This window comes from Plecotus auritus, assembly GCF_963455305.1.
Source record: "Plecotus auritus genome assembly, chromosome: 13".
NCBI classification, from domain to species: Eukaryota; Metazoa; Chordata; class Mammalia; order Chiroptera; family Vespertilionidae; genus Plecotus; species Plecotus auritus.
Window position 1 is genome coordinate 16,753,817 of NC_137779.1, and position 23,502 is coordinate 16,777,318.

At 42.0% G+C, this 23,502-nt stretch overlaps 1 protein-coding gene across 3 annotated transcripts in view; it reads right to left on the reverse strand.

Annotated features, from left to right (window-relative positions):
* Window positions 1-23,502, reverse strand: part of FEZ1 (fasciculation and elongation protein zeta 1) — a 113,319-nt gene that overhangs the window by 45,913 nt on the left and 43,904 nt on the right. For all 3 annotated transcript variants that reach the window (XM_080650417.1, XM_080650418.1, XM_080650419.1), the window contains one exon: window positions 15,777-15,856. The gene's annotated coding sequence lies outside the window, so the exon portion shown is untranslated. The remainder of the gene's footprint in view (window positions 1-15,776; window positions 15,857-23,502) is intronic.

The following is a 23,502-nucleotide window of genomic DNA, read 5'->3' on the forward strand; positions in this document are numbered from 1 at the left end:
CCAGGAGTCCTCCTTAGGGCTGATAGGTGAGCCATTCCCACCTCCTCACCTCTCTAATCAGAGTAAGTCTACTTTTATATTCAAACATACAGTTTCTAGAGCTTAAAAAGTTTTCCAAACCAGTGACACTCCAGGTCGACAAAGTGACAAGTGCTTTAAAGAAGATACAAAGTGTTTTCAACAAATTTCTATGACTGCTATGTGACAGTGAGGAAGACAGCAGGTCATCCAGCTTAAATCAGGGTTTCTCAGGCTCGGCACTGGTGAGATCTGGGGCTGGGTGGTTATTGTTGGGCGCTGTCCTGTGTGTTGTATGACGGTTAGCAGCATTCCTGCCCACTAGATGCCTTAGCACCGCCCCCTTCCCTGGGTTGTAACTACCAAAAATGTCTCCAGACTTCATCAAGTGAATCCTTGGGTGGGGGAGGGGGGTTACAAAATCACCCCGGTTGAGAACCACTACCTTAGACTTAGGTCTTCAAGGGGCAAGTGAACATTCTGCTAGGATGGGGCTTCGTTTCAGACAGAGGAAACCGACAGAGTAAAGCGTGGGGATGTACAAAGGCACGCTCATGCCTTTAAGTAAGAAAAAACCAAGGCTGGGTCATGGGTACAAACTGCTAGCTGTTGGGGATACAGGGCAAATAATTGCTCCTGGAATCACACCAATATCATTCTAGGGGCTTATTTTTGTTCCTGAGCTGAACTTATTTTAGTCCCTAATTTACTTAAGTTGAATCAAAGGTTCTTGGAGTCTACAAAGCATTTAACAATCATCTAGTCCAGTGGTCGGCAAACTCATTAGTCAACAGAGCACCAAACCACGAGCCGCAGGTTGTCGACCACTGATCTAATCCAACCACCCACCTGATTCAGAAACCAATACAACGTTACACACAGTTCCTACTGAGACACCTCTAGTGATGAGAAACTTGACCTCTCTGGGCTGCCCGGTCCTTCGTTTTGTTTTGCTTAATGGTTTTTAAACTAGAAATCACTTGCTGTGATTAGAAATTTGTTGGCAGCATGATATGTATTGTACTCATCCTATTTGATCTTACTTAAAAGGCTCCATCTTTTTCTAAATTTATCTTTATTGATGAAAGTATTAGAGACATCCCCCTTCTCCCCATTGGCCCTCTCTACTCCAGTTCTGCCCCCTCCCAGGCCTTCACCTCAGGAAGGTTCCATCTTGAAGAAGCCTGTTTTCCATGACATTCTGGATATGAGCTGCTGAATCTTTATTGAAAACCTATGGCAATCACAGCCCAGTCAATAAAGATGAGCTCATACCTGCTAACATTCTGGGACTACTTGATGTTTCCATCACTGGTAGTTCTCAAACACCAACATGCAATTCAAGCCTATATTCATCTCCATCCTTAATCTCCAGGGTGGATTAAAATCCCCGATTTGTTTTCACAAGGGAAATGGAATATTCCCCATGATTCAAAATCTACTCACGGCCATCTAGCCTGCAGGTAATCACTCCCTACCACAAAGCACATGCACCAAGGACAAGACCATATTGCTTTCACAAAGAATAAGCTGTATTGTAAAAATTGACAATAAATCAACCCCAGGAATAGTTATGAATTCCAGGGTAGCCATCTCTGTAAAATGATAAAAATACAGGAACTTGTTGGCAAATAAAGATTAAGATCCCTCAAGATATTGGAAATTCCCATAAGGGTAAATGTGATGACAATTTTTTTTTTCTATAAAGAAGAGAATTGAGCCCGGCCGCGCCCAGCCGGCATGGCTTAGTGGTTGAACATCGACCTATGAACCAGGAGGTCACAGTTCGATTCCGGGTCAGGGCACATGCCCGGGTTGCGGGCTTGATTCCCAGTGTAGGGTGTGCAGGAGGCAGGTGATCGATGATTCTCTCTCATCACTGATGTTTCTAGCTCTCTCTCCCTCTTCCTTCCTCTCTGAAATAAATAAAGATATATTATCAAAAAAAAAAAAGAGAATTGAATATTTCAATAAAGGAGAATCACAAATTTTAATAAGAAAAATGAGGTCCCCAGGGTGGGGGAAACTTTTAGATCTATAGTGCCCTCCCCCAAAAGTTGTTATTCTTTTCTGTGGCTACTGGTGGTTTATCAGCACGGATCAGCAGGTGCCCTGGGTGCATGGTGACAGGATAGGTTTATTGTTGTCTCCTGCTCTGAATAGGAAATAGACCCAAACAGTCATGTGGGGAGACTACCTTGACATGGTTCAGCTCCATGAGCTGCTTTAGGTTAATTTTTGGGTCTTCATGAGAACTCCCCCCCCCCCACCCCAGAACAAGCAGGGACATCATTTGTATAAACCCCTGAGGACTGACTCCCACTCCCCTCAATGTTAGGAAGCGTCTCTATTTTCTGCTATCCCCCCAGATGCCCTGGTATTCAGAGATGTGATGATTCAGAAACGAACTTGAGGAAATGAAAAGGCCTAAGAACACTGCCATTTCACTGCACCAAGCTAGCCATATAAAAATCATGTCACCAGCAATCTCTCGGAGGCCGCATGCTCTGTAAATGCTGCCCTAGGCCCCAGCCATCCTCTCCAAGGCCTCAGCTCTGAGTCATTGCAGCCTTTTCAATCCTGCGAACGTGACGAGCGAAGAACCCATGTTTCTCCCAAAGTCTTATTTTCAGCAGTTAGTCTTTTTCACAAAGTTGTTGTAGCCAGATTTTAAATAAGCCAGTTTCTTCTTGTCACATGCTATGAGGTGAGACCTTAGCGATATTGAACACCAAGCCCTGAAGAAGAGGTAAGCTGGGTTGGGGATAAGTGACACTGTTCCCTTTAAAATATAGGGACCAGCCCCAGCTGGTTTGTCTCAGCTGATAGAGTGTTGGCCTGTGGATGAAGGGTCCCGGGTTTGATTCCTGGTCAGGGCACATGCCCAGGTTGTGAGCTCAATTCCAGTAGGGGGTGTGCAGGAGGCAGCCAATCAATGATTCTCTTTCATCATTGATATTTCTATCTCTCTTTCTTCTCCTTTCCTCTCTGAAATCAATAAAAATATATTAAAAATAAAAATAAATAAAATACAGAGACCAAATGATAGTCTGCAAAATTCTTGGCCTGGACTGGCTTGGTGACTGGGTTTTGGAGAGCTATAAAAGGAAAAACTCATTGTTAGATATTGATCCAACCCCTAGAACATGTAAGAAATTGATGAGGCAAAGTATTAACTGCTGTCTTAGAAACACATACAGCAATGAGATATAGAACAAGTGTAAAACCAGAAGATTTGACAATGTATGATCATTCAAAATTTGCTGATTTTGCAGATTTGCATCCTATATAATAAAGAGCTAATATGCAAATGGTCATCACAACCTTGCGCCTGAGGCTGTGCCCCCGGCCTGGTGCCAGGCCAGGGGACCTGAGGCTGCGCCCCCCCACACACCCTGTGGGGCGGCCGGGTCTGGGTCTCTCACGATTTCAAGGCGCTAGCGGGTGGGTGGGGACTTGACTCTGGGTCCCATGGCGTGCCCCAGACTCTGACAGGAGGGAGATTTTCATATACATTTTACTAATTTTCTTTCATCTCTTATACTTCTATTATAGAGAAAGGGCAAATAGCAATATTAAAATATCTCCTCTAATTAATTCCCTTTTAATGTGCACAAATTTCATGCACCGGGCCACTAGTATTTAAATAAATACAGATTTTTTTCCCCCAGCTTAGGAATTTGTTCATTGGGTGTAATGATGAGCATGAACAAAATGCAAATGTATAAATCAAAGGAAGCTTCTCATTGCTTATTAGAAAAGGTTTCTGATAATAGCAACTCTTTACAACTGAAAGAAGTAAATAGGAACTATTCTTAAATCCTTTTGTAAATCTTGTTTAGAACAGAAAAAATATTTTATTCATTTTAAGTAATATGCTCCATATTATTTGCAAGATCTAGGAGGAATGCCCAGCTAGTGTCTTACAGAATTGTAAAACAATGATGGCTGGTCTGATTATCGAGGCCACATTGAAGGAGAGGAAACTACAGCAAAGGGAGGAGAAGGGAAGGGCATGTGGTGTCCGTAAATCGGAAAAACCTCTGTAGGCTGGGAGTCAGGGGTTTAAGATTTCAATGTCCACTCCCCCATTAGCCAGCTTCATGGCTTAGAGAAAATTGCTTAGTTTTTCTGGACCTCAATTTCTTCATCTAAACTATAAAGGGCTTCAAATAAAATCCTTCCCTGCTCTTAAATTTGATGGAAATACTCTCTACATTTTCTCCCAAAAACCAATCACAATACTTGTTTAAATGGACCCCAAAATCACTGATGGATCTTGAAGTATCTATAATAATAAAAGCTAATATGCAAACCAACTGAACAACTGAACAGCAGAATGACCGCCTGGATGACCTTCTGGACAACCATGCTATGACATGCACTGCTGCCAGGCTAGCCAAGGCGGGTGCGATGGGATTGGTCAGGGGGTCCGCCATCACCCCACGATCACCCCATGATCGCCCCACAATCGCCCCGCAGAGGGAGGCCCAGGCTACCCAGCCAGCAATGCTGCGGTGGGTGCATGGGGCTTCCTCTGTGGAACCATCAATCACGGAGCCCTGTGACTGATCACCCTGCAGAGGGAGGCCCAGACCAGCCAAGCAGTTGCACCCCCACACCGTTGCCTGCAGAGGAAGGTAACTGGTGGCAGGGAAGGGGAGGCAGCTGCCAGCAGTCAGGGGAAGGAAAGCACCGGTAGGCCCTGATTGCCAGCCAGGCCTAGGGCCCCTACCCGAGGGGTCCCGGATTGCGAGAGGGCGCAGGTCGGGCTGAGGGACACCCCACTCCTGTGCACGAATTTCGTGCACTGGGCCTCTAGTCTTTTAATATCTTTGCCTTATTTCTCCATTTGTAGACTACTGATTACTTCATAGAAATATTGTGAGAAAGCAAAAGTTATACACATTCAGTTATACAAAGCCCTAGAGAGGGAGTCAATTAAATCTACAAATTAACTTCAAATTCCATTTTATTCTGGGATTTCCTATAACCAAACCTCAGATGCTATCCCGCCCTAAAAATTATTTATAACTATTGGATGTTCTTTAATTTTTCCTTCTAGGGTTTCCAGATTTACTGAATAAAAATATGGGACACCCCATTAAATTTGAATTTCAGTTAATGAATATATTTTTTAAATAATTATTCAAAATTATGGCATAGAATAGACTTACACTAAAAAATTATTATTTATCTAAAATTCAAATTTTACTGGGTACTCAATGTATCCCTATATTTTACCTAGCAACCCTCTATCTATCCTTACGTAGGTGGACACAGGCAATTCCTAAGTGATTTGTGTGTGATAATTAGCCTATCTCAGTGAAAAGGTTTAAAACAATATTTCTAAATGATATCTGAATCCTCCTTGAATAAGTCTAGCCTATGTATCATTGCCGCTCTCTTCCTCTCCCCCTTCCCCACTTCAAGGATATCTTTTGTGGGGAAAAATAATGATATCTTTTGTGAGTACCTCAAAGTGCCATATCTGGAAATTTGCGTGAGACTGACTACACTGTTCTATGGGAGAGATGAGAGTCAGAATGAGGAGGAAATAAGGGTTAATGGAACTTTAACAAGAAGTAATGGCATCAGCCCTTCTTTATCTGATCCTATGTGGGCCATGAGGCCAGATACACCATGAGCTAAAACTGGATTGGCACACGCACACAAAAACTTGTACCTGAATGTCCACAGCAGCTTTATTCATAGTAGCCAAAGAGTGGAAACAACCCAAATGTTCATGGAGAGATGAATGGATAAACAAATGTGGTATATGCATGCAATGGACTATTATTCAGCCATAAAAAGAAACAATGGTACTCACGTATGCGACAACAAGGATGAACCTTAAAAACATTATGCTAGCCCTGACTGGTTTGGCTCAGTGGATAGAGCGTCAGCCTGCGAACTGAAAGGTCCCAGGTTCAATTCCGGTCAAGGGCATGTACCTTGGTTGCGGGCACATCCCCAGTAGGGGGTGTGCAGGAGGCAGCTGATCGATGTTTCTCTCTCATCGATGTTTCTAACTCTCTCCCTCTCCCTTCCTCGCCGTAAAAAATCAATAAAATATATATATTTTTTTAAAAAACAAAACATTATGCTAAGTAAGTAAAAGAAACCAGACACAGAAAGCCACACATTGTATGACTCGGTTTACATAAAGTGTGCAGAATAGATAAATCCATAGAGAAAGGAAGTAGATTAGTGGTTGTCAGGGACGGTGTGGGGAAGGGATTGGAGAGTGACTACTAATGCCTGTGTCGTTTTTCTTTAGTTTCTTGGGGGATGAAGAAATGTCCTAAAATTAGAGGAAGGTGATGGTTGCACAGCTCTGTGACTATACAGAAATCCAACGAATTGTATACTTTAAAGGGTGTCTGATGGCATGTGATTATAGCTCAGAATTTTTTTTTTTTTTAAAAAAGGAAACAAGATCCTGTTCATATGTAAATGGTCAGCTCTCAGGTGATGCCACAGAACAACCGAACCCATTTCTAAGGAGCCAGGAATGTAAAAGGGCAGCTGCTGTGTGTGTGCCTTTCCTGCACAGAATGTTAACTAATATTACTGTTAACTAAGCCTTTAAAAATCTCCTTTAAATTTCACGGTGCCTCTACAGAGTAGCTGTTATTATCCTCTGTCTTGAGAGAAAGGAAATGGACTTAGAGACAGAGTCGGTAAGGTGGAGACCAGGGTTCCAACCCAGGGCCATCTGATTCCAAAGCCCAGAATAGCCCCGGTTCACACCCTGTCCACAGAGAAACCAGTGATGACAAGGACTCTGAGTAAGCCCAGAAAAAGGCCTGGCAGGGCTGCCAACGGCCCTGCTGCCACTCCTTCCTCTTCATCGGTTCTTTCTCCATAGTGGACCGCGTTTGTTTGTGTTGACTACATTCTCAGCCTTCCTGAACCTTACTGCACAGATTTCTTTCTTGCTTTAGCTGCTGCTTGAAAATGTCCTCATCCCTACGCGTCTTTAACAAAAGGTGCTTGGATTCTCAGAGCCCAACAAAAGCTCCGTGTGGTATTTTGCCAGCAATCAATGTGCTCGCGTGCGGTGAGATGTGTCTCCCAGCCCCTGTTCCTTTCCTGGTGCTGCTGAGTCACATGGTAGAACACAAAGGCACCAATAGGTCTCGGCTTGGTACCCAGTTTGGCTTATAGGCCTGCCCCAGTCCCCTCCTGAAGTGAATTATGGGGTGAGGCCTGAACTTCTCAGGGGCTTCTTAGGACATCTTTTCCTCCTCCTTCTCTCTCCTCAGCAGGAGGGAAGGCTGCTCACCCCTCCCTTTTTCTACAGAACTGCCTCCCTCCACTTCCATCCTTTCCCCCACTGCTGCCTTTCACCGAAGCTGCCAGGTTGCCATGCCAATAAGGTTCCCATGGTTACTAGGAAGAGCTGCTGCTGCATTCCAACAGGCAGGGCCTTCCCAGGACGGAGAAAAGGAGATCAATATTGCCCCAGGGCAAAAAGGGACAGAGCGGGTGTCTCAGCCCAGGGAATGTTGGAGAACAGATCTTGTCTATCTTGGTGTCTCTAGGCTGGACTTTGGACCAAATCTCGCGGCCTCCGCTCAAGTTCTCTATTCCCTAAACCGGGAGAGAGGCACCTGGCACTAGTTCAAATCCATTGTTTTGCCTGGTGTGGAGTCCAATAGGCACCACATTGTGAGGATCCTGTTAATATGTAAATACACCGATACATCTGGGCTCTTTGTCCAGCGTGAAAAATGGCAAAATGCAAAACATGCTCTGCTGTCTCCTCCATTGGATATCTTGTCTGAGAAACTGCTTTTCTCCTCATGGTGTCCCCCTGGATTGACGAGTCTAAGCCACATCACGCTTTAAAGAAAACACACAGGATTTGTTTTCTCTCAAATATAAAGACACGTATTTTCATGTAAAATTCAGAAGTAAAGAAAAAAATGTTTAGTCATTCCCAATTCCAAAATCAAAATATTTATTTTGTAATCCTCACCCCAAGATATTTTTCCACTGATTTTCAGAGAAGAGTGGGAGAGAGAAGGAAAGACAGAGAGAAACATCGATATGGGAGGAGCCTGCAACAGGGGTCTGTGCCCTTGACTGGAATCGAACCCGAGACCCTTCAGTCTGCAGGCTGATGCTCTATCCACTGAGCCCAACTGGCTAGGGCTATTTTTTTCTTTTTAAAATACAGTTTTAGTTACTGGTTTGTCTCAGATAGTTGTAGCACTTCATTTTTGAAACACAATTTACTTTGTTCAGATTTTGCTATAGTGAGTATTTTTCTCTCTCTCTTTCTATCAATTGTCAAATAAAAAATGGCAATTTGCCAGCCAGTATGGCTCAGTGGTTGAATATGAACCAGGAGGTCATGGTTCAATTCTGGGTCAGGGCACATGCTCGGGTTGTGGGCTTGATCCCCAGTGTGGGGTGTGTAGGAGGCAGCCAATCAATGATTCTCTCTCATGATTGATGTTTCTCTCTCTCTCTCCCTCTCCCTTTCTCCCTGAAATCCATAATAAAAATATATTTAAAAAATAAAAAATAAATGGCAATTCCTCAAAAAAATATAGTTACCTTCTGTGCCTGGAAGCAGGACATAAACTTCTCTTTGAGGAATGTGCTCCTTCCCAACTACCAGGGGAGAAAAGTGATTCTTCTTTTTTTTTTTTTTTTTTAAATATATTTTATTGATTTTTTACAGAAAGGAAGGGAGAGGGAGAGAGAGTTAGAAACATCGATGAGAGAGAAACATGAATCAGCTGCCTCCTGCACACCCCCTACTGGGGATGTGCCCACAACCAAGGTACATGCCCTTGACTGGAATCAAACCTGGGATCCTTGAGTCCGCAGGCCGACGCTCTATCCACTGAGCCAAACCAGTTAGGGCAGAAAAGTGACTCTTATCCTCAAAGATGTAGAGCGGATACCAAGATGAATTTGCATAAACAGACCTTACTAATGTAGTCCTTATATTCCATTAGTCCCCCATGTATTTTCTAGTCAATTCCCCACAATTTATTGTCCATTGAAGCTCAAACTCTCTTTCCTTTGTTAAAAGGATATATAAGCCCCCAGAGCTAAATGCTACTTTAAGTTTTACTTCTTTTTTTCTTGTGAATTTCTGTGCACATAAATGTTAATAAAAGTTATGTGCATTTTATCCTGTTAATCTCTCTTTTGTCAGTTTAATCATAGGCTCCAGGTCCTGGATTTAAGAGAGTAAAGGAAAAGTTTTTCCTCCCTGATATATCCATGTTCATAGCAGCATAATTTTTTTAAATGTTTTTTTTATTAAGGTATTATATGTGTACATATCTTACCATTGCCCCCCCCCCACCCCACTCCCATACATGCCCTCACCCCCCAATGTTTTGCATCCGTTGGTTACTCTTATATGCATGCATACAAGTCCTTCAGTTGATCTCTTATTTTCCCCACCTCTCCCTAACCTTCCCGCTGTAATTTGACAGTCTGTTTGATGCTTTACTGCCTCTGTATCTATCTTTTTGTTCATCAGTTTATACTGTTTTTCATTATCCCCAAATGAGTGAGATCATGTGGTATTTTTCTTTCATTGACTGGCTTATTTCACTCAGCATAATGTTCTCTAATTCCATCCAGGTGCCTACAAATGGTAATAATTCCTTCTTTTTTATGGCAGCATAGTATTCCATTGTGTAGATGTACCATAGTTTTCTGATCCAGTCATCTGCTGACGGGCACTTAGGCTGTTTCCAAATCTTAGCTATTACAAATTGTGCTGCTATGAACATAGGGGTGCATATATCCTTTCTGATTGGTGTTTCTAGTTTCTTAGGATATATTCCCAGGAGTGGGATTACTGGGTCAAATGGGAGTTCCATTTTCAGTTTTTTGAGGAAACTCCATACTGTTCTCCACAGTGACTGCACCAGTCCATAGCAGCATAATTTACAATAGACAAGAGATAGAAACAACCCAAATGTCCATCAGTGGATGAATGGATAAACAAAATGTGATAGATCCATACAATAGAATACTATTGAGTCTTAAAAAGGAAGGAAATTCTGACACATGCTATAACATGGATGAACCTGAAGACATTATGCTAAGGGAAATAAACCAGTCACAAAAAGACAAATAATACATGATTCCACTTACAGGAGGTATCCAGAGTAAATTCACAGAAACAGAAAGTGAAATGGTGATTGCCAGGGGTTGGAGGGAGGAGGAAATGGGGAGTTGTTATTTAATGAGTACAGACTTTAATTACAAGATGAAAAAATTCTGGAGCTTGGTTGCATAACAACATGAATATACTTAATACTATTGAACTATATCCTTAAAAATGGCCGAGATAGTAAATTTTATGTGGTGTGGTTTTGTTTTGTTTTTTAATAGATTGATTTTTTAGAGATAGAGATGAAGGGACAGAGAGAGAGTGAGATTTGTTCCACTTATTTATGCATTCATTGGTTGCTCCTTGTATATGCCCTGACTGGGAATCGAACCCATAATCTTGGTATATTGGGACGATGCTCTAGCAACTGAGCAACCCAGCCAGGGTTATGTTATATGCATTTTACTACAATTTAAAAAACCCAAAGAAACATAGAGTTACCAAATTATATATAAAAAACATATGATAGTGTTATTCATAATAGCCAAAAAATAAAAACAAGCCAAAAGTCCATACACTGAAGAATTATTCATCAAAATGTGGTATATTCATACAATTGAATATTATTTTTTAAAAATATTTTTTTATTAATTTCAGAGAGTAAGGGAGAGGGAGAGAGAGAGAGAGAAACATTAATGATGAGAGAGAAATATTGATTGGCTGCCTCCTGTACGCCCCCTACTGGGGATCAAGCCCACAACCCGGGCATGTGCCCTGACCAGGATTCAAACCATGATCTCCTGGTTTATAGGTCAAAGCTCAAGTACTGAGCCAAACTGGCCAGGTTGGAATACTGTCCTATAAAATAAAAGGCTAATATGCAAATCAACTGAACAGCAGAAAGACCAGCAGATAGACCAGTAGCTATGACACACACTGACCACCAGGGGCCAGACACTCATCGCAGGAGCTGCCCCCAGGTGGTCAGTGCACTCCTACAGGGGGAGCGCCACTCAGCCAGAAGCCGGGCTCACAGCTGGCAGAGCTCAGTGGAGGTGGCAGGAGCCTCTCCAGCCTCTGCGGCAGCACTAAGGACCCCTCGGGGGTCCCAGACTGCGGAAGGGCACAGGCTGGGCTGAGGGAGCCCCCCCATCCAGTGCACAAATGCCGTGCACCGGGCATGTAGTTTACCTATAAAAGGAATGAAGTGCTGATATATGATATAACATGAATAAACCTTGGAAACATTTGCTAAGTGAAAGAACCCAGACACAAAAAGCTACATATTGTATAATTCCATTAACACCAAAAGTTCACAATGGTCATCTATAGAGACAGAAAGATTAGTGCTTGCCTAGGGTTGGGAAAGAGGTGGGAATGGGCAGTGACAGCTAATGGGTATGGTTCATCTTTTGAAGCAAAAAAAACCAGTTCTTTTAAATTAGAATGTGATGATGGTTGTAAACCATTGAGTTACATACTTTAAATGAGTGAAATGTGTGGTATGTGAAGTATATCTCAACAAAGCTGTTAAAAAATGAAAAAGTAAAAAAGTATTTAGATCTTAGTAAATTGCTTGATCTAATAGATCTGGTAGCTTAACGTGAAAAGTCAAACAAAGCAGGTCTCTCTGTCTGAATCTCTAGCGAAGGAGGGATTCTCTAAATTTTGTTCTAATTCCTGGGCTCAGCAGAATCAGTCCAAACCTCTATTTTTAAATGTGCCATAAATGTATTGCTTCTGTAATTCCTGGGTAAAGAGGGCTAATTTCCTAAGTGTTTGTTCATTGAGGGGGAAATCCCTAACATCATACCACTTTGTTTCAGGCAACTTATTTCTCTCTTTTGCTTTGATTTCATCATATCTAAAATGGTAACAATAATACTTTATTTTTCCATGTATCAGACGCTATTTTTTTCTAAAATCGTTAGACTGAAAATTGAGGGGTGTCTTATACATGGAAGTCAGACAAGAAGGGAGCTGTGAGGGTGCATATACCTCGTCAAACAGGCTTCCTCCAATCACCAGCCTTATTGTTACTGACGTCAGCTGATGCCCTAATTGGAGGTGGAGGTGGAGAGTATGCAGATGCAACAGGGACTGGAGCATTCTGAGCCCATAAAGATGTAAAAAAATAAAGAGATAAATACCGGTAAGCAATTGTCTTACTCTGCAAAATTCAAACTGAATGTAACCAGCTCTGCAAAAGAGCATGGAAATAGAGCTGCAGAGAGACAATTTGGACCTCCTCCCACTGAGTGTATGATCAGACAGTGGAGAAAACAGGAAGAACAACTCCTTAAGATGTCAAAAAAGAAGAAGGCCTTAAGAGGAAAACCAGCAAAATGGGAAAACTTGGAGCAGAGGCTTAGACTTGGATTATGGAACAAAGCCAGAGTGGCTTATGTGTGTCAACCAAGCTTATTCAATGTCAGGCAAGATTGTTTGCAAGCAAAATAAAGATTGTTGGTTTTACAGGAAAGGCAAAATGGTGCTTCAATTTCATGAGGAGAGAAGGGTTGGCCATGAGAACACAAACAAAATTAGCTCAGAAAATGCCACCAGTTTATGAGGATGATCTCACCTATATGGACAGTGACTCAGAAGACAGCAGTGAAACAATAGACATTGAAGAAATTGATATGTCTGGAACTAATAGTGATGAAGAAGAGACCAGTGATGCAACAGAGGCTGAATAAAGTGATATGCTGCATAATATCATAGTACTGGTATGTAAACATTACTTGTGGCAATTACTAAATAAAAATGTGTTCTGTTTTATGTTTAAAATATTGATTTCTTAATTTTGGGTTGGAAAAGTGGGAGCATCTTACGGAAAATATCATCCCTGTTTGTTTGTGTAGGGGAAGAAAAAATTTTATTCTACCCTTTTAGGTTCTTTTGACTGGTCTATTAAGTTGATATAACACAAATGAACAGGAGAAAAGCAAATTTAATTTTGTATGTATGGGAGCCTCACATAGATGAGAGGTTCAAAGGTGGTCAGGAAATTGAGGCTTTTATGCCATCTCGAGCTAAGGAGAAGGGAGTAGGGGTCTGGTGTTTCAAAAGGAAGACAATTCACAGGAAGATGGAAGGAGCAAATGTTTGAAATGTCTTGCAGGGACATAGGAACACAGAGAGAACTTTGAACAAACAGGCCCTGCTGAGCTCCCACTGACATAGTAGGCAGTTAGACAAACATGAGCAGAATAGGAACAATCGTCCAGGGACAGAAGGTCACCAGGGCTCAGGAAAGCCCCAGGTACCAAGCAACAGGCAAAATTGGAAAAACCTTGCCCCCCGGATGACCTTTCCTCCCTTAGCATATTGCTGGTCCTGTGGTTTAGACCACCTGACCTTTCATATCGTAGGTCATGTGGTTCAGATCCTCCCCTGACCTTTCCTTCCCAGGCATGTTGCTAGTCATGTGGTAGTCCCTCTTACAGGAAGAACAAGGGACCAGAGCATAGCCTCATGGGACTCCCATACAAGCCCTTGCATGGCCACTCCCTTAAGAATTAAACCCTCAGGACAATGAAGTTCTGGTCCCCACATCAAATAATCTTAAGAATAAAGCCTTGGGTCTGTTGACCACAGAGGCAGAGTTTTTGTCCAGGTAGAGGTAACAGCTAGGCTTCAGTTGTGTTTCAGCTCCAGACCCAGAAAAAAACCCAAAAAATGGCAAAACCAGATGAAGCACCATCTGCAATGACTAATGACCCCCACGCTAGCACCAACCAATCAGTAGTAAGCACAACCCTGAAAGGACACACCTGGAAAACTGATGAATATTCTATTGGGATCCTCCCCTGAAACTCCCCTAAAATCCCTGCATTTGGAAAACAGATAAAACTGCTTAAGAAGGGTGTCTCCAGCACAGAAGTTCTCCTAGCGTAGACACAGCTGATTCTCACAGCCAATTGGCCTGGAGGTCAATTCCTCCCAGTAATACCAACAACAGTCAAGGCTTAACTACAACAAGACTGTGCACACAGCCCACAAAGGGGTGCACCAAGAATGTCCACCTCAAGTAACTGGGGAGGCTGAGCCACTGGGCCCTATAGGACACCTAGCACACAAAGCTACTCTACCAACTCAGGGAAGCAGCCAAAATGCGGAGACAAAGAAACAGATCACAAATGAAAGAAATGGAGGAAAGCAAATGGCTGAATATAGAGTTCAAAACCACGGTTATAAGGTTTTTTAAGAATTTTCTAGGAAAGGCCAATAAATTTAGCGAGACCCTCGAGGATATGAAAAAGGACCAACTAGAAATTAAGCATACACTAACTGAAATAAAAAAAATATTATACAGAGATCTAACAGCAGACTAGAGGATCGCAAGAATCAAGTCAAAGATTTGAAATACAAAGAAGCAAAAAACACTCAACTGGAAAAGAAAAAAGAAAAAAGAATAAAAAAATATGAAGAGCCCTGACTGGTTTGACTCAGTGGATAGAGCGTCGGCCTGCGGACTCAAGGGTCCCAGGTTCGATTCCAGTCAAGGGTATGTACCTTGGTTGCGGGCACATCCCCGGTGGGGAGTGTGCAGGAGGCAGCTGATTGATGTTTCTCTGTCATTGATGTTTCTAACTCTCTATCCCTCTCCCTTCCTCTCTGTAAAAAATCAATAAAATATATTTTTAAAAAATAAAAAAAATATGAAGATAGTCTAAGGAGCCTCTGGGACAATTTCAAGTGTACCAACATCAGAATTATGGGGGTGCCAGAAGAAGAGAGAAAGCAAAATATTGAAAACCTATTAGAAGAAATAATGACCAAAAACTTCCCCCACCTGGTAAAAGAAATAGACTTACAAGTCCAGGAAGCGCACAGAACCCCAAACAAAAGGAATCCAAAGAGGACCACAGCAAGACACATCATAATTAAAATGCCAAGAGCAAAAGACAAAGAAAGAATCTTGAAAGCAGCAAGAGAAAAACAGTTAGTTACCTACAAGGGAGCACCCATATGACTGTCAGCTGATTTCTCAACAGAAACTATGCAGGCCAGATGGGAGTGGCAAGAAATATTCAAAGTGATGAATAGCAAGAACCTACAACCAAGATTACTCTACCCAGGGTAGCTAAATGTTCAGAATTGAAGGTCAGATAAAGAGCTTCACAGATAAGAAAAAGCTAAAGGAGTTCATCCCCACCAAACCAGTATTATATGAAATGCTGAAAGGTATTCTTTAAGAAGAGGAAGAAGAAGAAAAAGGTAAAGATAAAAATTATGAACAAATACGTATCTATCAATAAGTGAATCTAAAAATCAAGTGAATAAAAAAATCTGATGAACAGAATAAACTGGTGAATATAATAGAATCAGGGGCATAGAAAAGGAGTGGACTGACAATTCTCGGGGGGAAAGGGGTGTGTGTGGGGGGGTGCGGGAAGAGACTGGACAAAGGTTGTACACCTATGGATGAGGACAGTGGGGGTGAGGGGTAAGGGCAGAGGGCGGGGTGGGAACCGGGTGGAGGGGAGCTATGGGGGAAAAAAGGGGAACAATTGTAATAATCTGAACAATAAAGATTTATTAAATTAAAAAAAAATGAAAATAAAACTGCTTAAGATGAAGGACCCAGTGGGTGCTCTCTCTTTCTCTCTGGAGCACACTCACACCTTTTTCCACCCCCTTCTTCCCTCAAGGCACATACCTTTTGTGGACGAAAGGGACCACATGCTAACTTGACCAGCTCAGGGAAGGCCTGCATGGTGGTCTTGCAAACTCAGAGACCTAAAGTAACCACAAAGGAAGGTCTGAAATGAAACTTTAACTAAAAGCAGTTATGGTGGGTAGTTACATTCTAGGCTGGTATCTTCACTGACAAGGTCAACCTTTACCTTACCTGAGCCTGTCTTTTTGCATCTAAGATAACATACCTTGAAATGTCAGGGTAACTTGTAACTTCCCCCTTTCTGGACCCCATGGGGGCACAACCTAATGTGCCTGGGCGCCAGGAAAGATACCACAAATTCCCTCATTGTTATTGTTACTGTAATCATGTTAATTGTTGACTGCACCCACCTAAGTAAAAGAAGTATGTGTCTATCATTTTGCTTTTTATCCAATCCCAGAGGTCCCCCCCGCCACACTTTGCTTTCTTCCACCTCTCTAGTCTATCACCAATGGATTTCATGTAACCCACCCACGTCCCCTCCTTTGATTGCAATGTATAAAAATAGATAAAAGACCGCCATTCTCTGAAGTATTATTTCAATCCATTGAGGTTCTGCTTCCCAGCAATAGTCGACAGTTTGGCTCAAATACACTCACAAAACCTCTTTATAGGTTTGAATGTTTTTACATTAACACTTTGCTTCCTTTCTCCTAAGCTCCAAGGGCTTTTTTGCCTCTGTAACTTGTTTCCTGAGTCCATGTAGCCAAGATGGCTTACTTTTTCTATCTCTGTTTCTCTACATAAACTTTCACTTATATTTGAGTTCTTGGCTTTGAATTCTTTCTTAGCCAAATTCAAGAACCAAGGTCTAATATCTGGTGTTGTTCACCGTTAACACCCCAGCTCAGCCCACCTTGTCCATACTCTTTGTGATTGTCTCCAGTAATAGTTCTCTTCCTGTCCTAGGCCCTCTATTTAAATGCTTTTAGGCAGTTAAGAGGGAAGTAAAAGTGTTACCATCACTAATTAGTGAGTTATTAATACTAGGAAAGCAGCAAAGGGGAGGCCAGACATTATAAGCATGGTCACCTGGGCAGCTTCACTAAGAAGCGTCAAGACTCATACACCTCAGGGAACGGCCGGTCCATTCCTGCAAATCACTGGGGGAAGGGAAATGGACACCTGAGCAGTGAAGTCAGGTGATGTTGGGAATGTGTTTGCCTGTCAGTCTAACCTGGGAATAAAGATCTTTGGATTGGCTAGGAGGATGGACCCCAATGCAAGCCCAGAAAAATTCGGGAGTACATCATCCCCAGACAAAGGAATTCTCTCTTTCCTGTTCCTTCTGCTTCACTCCTGCTTCCTTACATTTGCCTGTGCTCCCTCTGTCAGGGGCAAAGATAGAACGCTGGGGACTAGCTATGGTTATGGGAAATATTAATCATGCTCTGTTAACCATGATTGGTTAAAGAAAGGACATTCTGACCTGGCTGGGAGTTGTGTGCCCCTGGGACCTGGTAGTCAGCCTTGGACCAGGGAGTCAACCTTGGACCTCGGAATGCGGTCCGTTCTCCTTTGAGAACTGCCTGGTATCATGGAAAGATTAACAACCTTGTTGCCCAAACAATGGAGTCCCACCGAAGCCCGCATAGCCTACTTCCCCATGTAATCCTTGTCCTATCCTGTATAAGCAGATGGTTTATGGGGGGCTGCAAAGCAGATTTTTGTGGGTGACCTGCTGCTCTCCCATGCTGCAGGCAATGTTGGAATAAATGCTCATATGTGATTCAACCCTGCCTCTGCTTAATTGGCTCAAGTAGTGACAGGCAGCATGGACCCATTGATTGTCCGGTTACACCTCCATAGCCATGTGGCCCCACACACAATGGACTGCAGCTGGGAACACAAGATAACTTGGCCAGATGCTGGACCAAACTGTGCTTCAATATGGAATGGAAGCTTTGGGCGTTGATCTTAGCCCTGCTGCAGACAAAATGGGACTTTTTCCATGGCCCGATGGAGGGAGATGGGACCCTGGAAACTCAGGGGCTTAATGCCACAGAAATAAAGCTTTCCACAATACCTCAGTCTCCTGTGACGTGAGAATAAACAAGTAATCTTTTCTGTCAAAGAAGGGAGTTTAGGCAACAGCCATTTTGGCTGCGTGACTTGCAGATCCCCTGGGGGCCGCCATTTTTAAATGGCAAAGGTCAACCCCTCCTTTAAATTAGCCAATCACGCAAGAATGTGAGCCTAAGCTCTGACCAATCAAGAGTGATGGACAGCCCTAGCTGGTTTGAGTGGATACAGTGTCAGTGGGTAGAGTGTCAGCCTGCAGACTGAAGGGTCCCAGGGTGATTCTGTTCAAGGGCACATGCCTGGTTTGTGAGCTCAATCCCCAGTGGGGGACATGCAAAAGGCAGCTGACCAATGATTCCCTCTCATCATTGATGTTTCTATCTCTCTTTCCCTCTCCCTTCCTCTCTGAAATCAATAAAGATATATTAAAAAAAAAAGAGGGAGGGACAGATGACATGTGTCAGACATAAAACCCTGAGTGAACCAGCCACTCAGTGTGCACACTGCCAGACCCTGTGTGCTTGCGCACCCTCCTGCAGGAGTAAAGATATTTGCCTTGCTGTCTGGTTCCCAAGTATCCTTTGTGTTCTACCAGGACCCCTGGTTTTGGGACTTGCCTTATTTCTAACAGTGGGGTCCTCAGGAAATACTTTCCCACGGCACCCCAAGAAGCCCACTTCCACCACCAATAGGTGGGGACACCCCCACTAATAATAAAAGCTCTTTTTGAGTCTTATTTTTTATTTATTTATTTGTTTGTTTATTTTTAATAAATTTTTATTGTTCAGATTATTACAGGTGTTCCTCTTTTTTTCCCCCCATAGCCCCCCTCCACCTGATTCTCCACCCCACCCCATGCCCTTACCCCCCCGCCACTGTCTTCATCCATAGGTGTAAGATTTTTGTCCAATCTCTTCCCGCACCCCTCACACTCCCTTCCCCCTGAGAATTGTCAGTCCACTCCCTTTCTATGTCCCTAATTCTATTATATTCACCAGTCCATTCTGTTCTTCAGATTTTTTATTCACTTGATTTTTAGATTCACTTGTTGGTAGGTATGCATTTGATGTCATTTTGTTGTTCATAATTTTTATCTTTACCTTTTTCTTCGTCTTCCTCTTCTTAAAGAATACCCTTCAGCATTTCATGTAATCCTGGTTTGGTGGTGATGAACTCCTTTAGCTTTTTCTTGTCTGTGAAGCTCTTTATCTGACCTTCAATTCTGAATGATAGCTTTACTGGGTAGAGTAATCTTGGTTGTAGGTTCTTGCTGTTCATCACTTTGAATATTTCTTGCCACTCCCTTCTGGCCTGCATAGTTTCTGCCGAGAAATCAGCTGACAGTCGTATGGGTATTCCCTTGTAGGTAACTAACCGTTTTTCTCTTGCTGCTTTCAAGATTCTCTCTTTGTTTTTTGCCCATGCATTTTAATTATGGTGTGTCTTGGTATGGTCCTCTTTGGATTCCTCTTGTATGGGGTTCTGTACGCTTCCTGAACTTGTAAGTCTATTTCTTTCACCAGGTAGGGAAAGTTTTCTGTCATTATTTCTTCTAATAGGTTTTCAATATTTTGCTCTCTCTCTTCTTCTGGCACCCCCATAATTCTGATGTTGGTACGCTTGAAGTTGTCCCAGAGGCTCCTTACGCTATCTTCATATTTTTGGATTCTTTTTTCTTTTTCTTTTTCTGGTTGGGTGTTTTTTGTTTCCTCATATTTCAGATCTTTGGTTTGATTCTTGGGGTATGTTGATCTACAGTTGAGTTTCTGTATATTCTTTATTTTAGACAGTATATGCTTAATTTCTGACTGGTCCTTTTCCATTTCTTTTGGCATTCTCATTAAGATCCTTAAAGGTCTCACTAAGTTCCTCAGCGGTTTTTAGAAGATTCTTGAGTAACCTTTTAAATGTGGTTCTGAACTCTATGTCGTCCAGTAGTTTGCTTTCCTCCATTTCTTTCATTCGTGACATGTTTCTTTGTCTCCGCACACCCTCACTAATAATAAAAGCTCTTTTTGAGTCTTTTTGGGCTTTGTCTTCAGCTCAAAATAATCCACATACCTAAGTGGCACATTCTGGGGAGACTTGTTCTGAACCCCTTTACTTGCATAAGAAAAAGAGATTTACTGGGTGTCTCCAATGGAAAACCAGCCATTGTTTTGAGCCTATCCCTATGGAGTATGTGTTTTTAGACTTCCACTGCTATTGACTTCCTTCTACCCTCTTAGGTTCTGTGCCAGGGCCTGAGAATTAAACTGATAAAAGTCAAATTAACAGGACAAAAGCACACAAAAATTTAAAATATTTTTATGTGCTCAGGTAAGTCTTCATAAGTAAAATGAAAGATCTGAAAAGACAGGACCAAGACCTTATTTACTTTTAAACAAATAAATGATAAATTTGTGGAGGAATGACAAGACAAAGGAGTTCGAGGTAGGGTCAGTAAATTGTGGGACAGTGACTAGGAACTATAGGGGGGAAACTAATGGAAGATCAAGGTTATTTTACCAAGTCTGTATGGATTCATCTCAGCCTCAAATCCCAGTCTCCAGGGATGAAAACATCCTTCCTGGTCTAGGGAGCACCTTTCTCATGAGAAATTTTGTGACCCGCTTTTATTTTTTAAAAATATATTTTATTGATTTTGTACAGAGAGGAAGGGAGAGGGAGAGAGAGAGAGAGTTAGAAACATCGATGAGAGAGAAACATCAATCAGCTGCCTCCTGCTCCCCCCTACTGGGGATGTGCCCACAACCAAGGTACATGCCCTTGACCAGAATCAAACCTGGGACCCTTGAGTCCGCAGGCCAACGCTCTATCCACTGAGCCAAACCAGTTAGGGCTGTGACCTGCTTTTAGGTAGCACTGCCTTCAGCTCAAAATGATCAATATGCCAAAGCTGTGTATTTTGGGGTGGTACATTCTGACCTACTTCATTGCCCTTGAGCTACTTATAAATAGTAAATAACAAATAAAAAATGCAAAACAATTCTTGCCCATAGAAGAATTAAATGCAAATTAATTCTGTCAAGTGGAAATTCAATGGCTTCCCTCTCCCCTGAACCCTGGGAAAAGTCAGGTTTCCATTCATCTGTAAATTCATTTTACATTCCTATGCTCCATATAAATTTGGAGAAGTTTCTTTAACTTGTCCCTTGAACTGGTTATTACATGTTGCTGCCCCCCTCATTAATAATTAAAAATTTAATATGTTCTTTTTCTTTGTTTTTTAAGTCTATGTGAGAATCCTATTTTATCTTTGTTAAAAAACGATCCCTTTAACTTTTCTGTTTCTGGTAAAACAAGGAGAAGCACATCTAGTTGCGGGCTTTTTGCAGTGCAACACAAAACTTAGTTAAATGGAGAGAGTAAACATTTACTTTGTTAAAGATCTCACCATAAGTTTATTTTATTTTTCAACTGTACCTCTGGTCATCACATCAAAAGAAATTTGGCTTTCAAATGTTAGGTAGGGATAGTAATAAAAGCTTGCATTTACTATATACTTAATAGGTTCCAGTCACCATTTTAAGCACTTTATTTGCATTATCCTTATGAGGCAAATACTAAAAACCAAAACCTTCTACTCCCATACTCAGTCTGACCACTCAGTCCGTAGGGGAACTCACCAAGATGCAATATTTTGTTTTTTGGGTTTGTTTTTTTTCTCTTTTATTTTTTATTTTATTTATTTATTTATTTATTTATTTATTTATTTATTTATTTATTTTTTTACCGGATGCAATATCGCTCCAGCCACAAAGGCATCTGGGAAATGTTGGAATCTCAACTCTCTGTAGCCTCAGGCTTGCCTGACTACCCAGAAAACCAGAGCAGGCCGCCATGCCCCCGGGAAGGAAGTTAATGAATGTGAAGAGTGTGCTCACTGCCTGATGTTCACCTGTCAATTTAGAAATGCATTGTTCTTTCTGGTCAGTCTAGGTGACCACCCACCATATGGTTTTACTATGAACCCCCTTAAAAAAAAGAGACCCTGTCCTGGTAGGGGTTTGGATTCCTCCAGGCCCAACCACCACTGGGAGCAACTGCCTTGCCCATGTTTGTAAGTTTCTCCTATTAAAGCTCTTAGGAATTTGAATAAGGCTAAATGTCAGTTCTTCCAAACTGATCCTGAGTTTAGAATTTTGGGGCTTTCCCCCAATGCTTCCCTTACTATCTATACTCACAAGATTACTATTTCAATGTCTCCATTAGCATTGCTTTACTGTTCCTGGATTGTCCTGCCCAAACACATGGTTTGATTGTACACTGCAGGAATTTCCCATCAATTTTTCAGTGGAAAACATTAACAGTCTGCACACACAATTCTTTGAATCATACTGACTAGGAAGAGAGGTAACCGACATTGATGTAGACTGCTTTTGCCTAACACACTAAATCAAGATTTCCTACTGAAGGAGAATATATGGGGTAGCCTGGGGGGCTAGCAATCTGAATCTGTGCCAGTAACCAGTATCCTACTGCACATTCTTGTTAGTCTATAATTAAGTCACTGCCCCTTCCTTAGGCAATAATCTGTTTTCCTAAATACTCCCAGTTTACAAGGGCCACAAGCCAAGAATTTAACAGCTTAGCCAGAGAGGGGGGTCACTGGCACCACCCACGGCAGGCCTTTAGCTGTAATCTTTCTTCCCCATTCTAACTTAGGTAGGGCTGAAAAAGCCTGGAAGTTAGGAAACAAAGAATTTTAGAAATATATATAAGGAGTAATCTCATTGTATAAGATGTTCAGGCTTTGGATCTTCAAATCCCCTGAGCCAGCAGGGCTTCTTCGAATAAAGGTTTCTTTTCTTTTTTTCCTGAACCTCTGAGTACTCATGTATTTTTCAGTCACCTGGTAAAATTCTGCAATATTACATTATCTAAACATTAGACCTTTTTTTTCTCTTCTTCTTTCCTTTACCCTGGCATTGACCTAGAAAGATAATGCCTTCATCCATAGCTCCCAAGTCAGTGGTCAGCAAACTCATTAGTCAACAGAGCGGCAAACTGCGGCTTGCGAGCCCACGGTTTGCCGACCACTGTCCCAAGTCATTGCTGAGTGGGGTAACCTCTGGAATTTAGAAAAACTTTATTTCTAGCTAGCAGGAAACCTAACTGACCCCTACTTTGAATGGGCAACTGTGCTTTCATAGGACTTATCCTTGTCTGTAGTGTTTATCATATTCTCCTTGGGCCTATGAATGTCTAGATGGCTGGCACACAGCTGGACAAGGACTTTGATTATCTGATTGTACTCAAAACTGTTCTAGAAAGGCCTACCAGGAGGCATTCATGATTCAGGAATCACTTCCTTTGGCAGGGCCATATTTTCCTGGTTAGGAATAGATACAAATGGGAATATGATCAGAAACCCCTTCTTAATTCTTGGAGACATTACCATTACAGATTTTGTTGCTAAGGCATTATCTGTCCAGATCTTTAGACTCTCTGACTAAAGTTGTTATTGATAATAGAACAGTCTTGCTTATCTTTAGCTGAGCAAAGAGGGATCTGTGCTATGGCCACCACCTCCTGTTTTACTTGGATCAACAGTTTGGGAGGAGTTGAAACTCAGTTATAAGAGATCATTTAGCAAGACATTTGGCTTAAAAGGATGACTCCTTCAAGGGGTCTTTCTTTGTTTGGGTTTTGGGGACTATGGAGGCTTTTATTTAGCTCC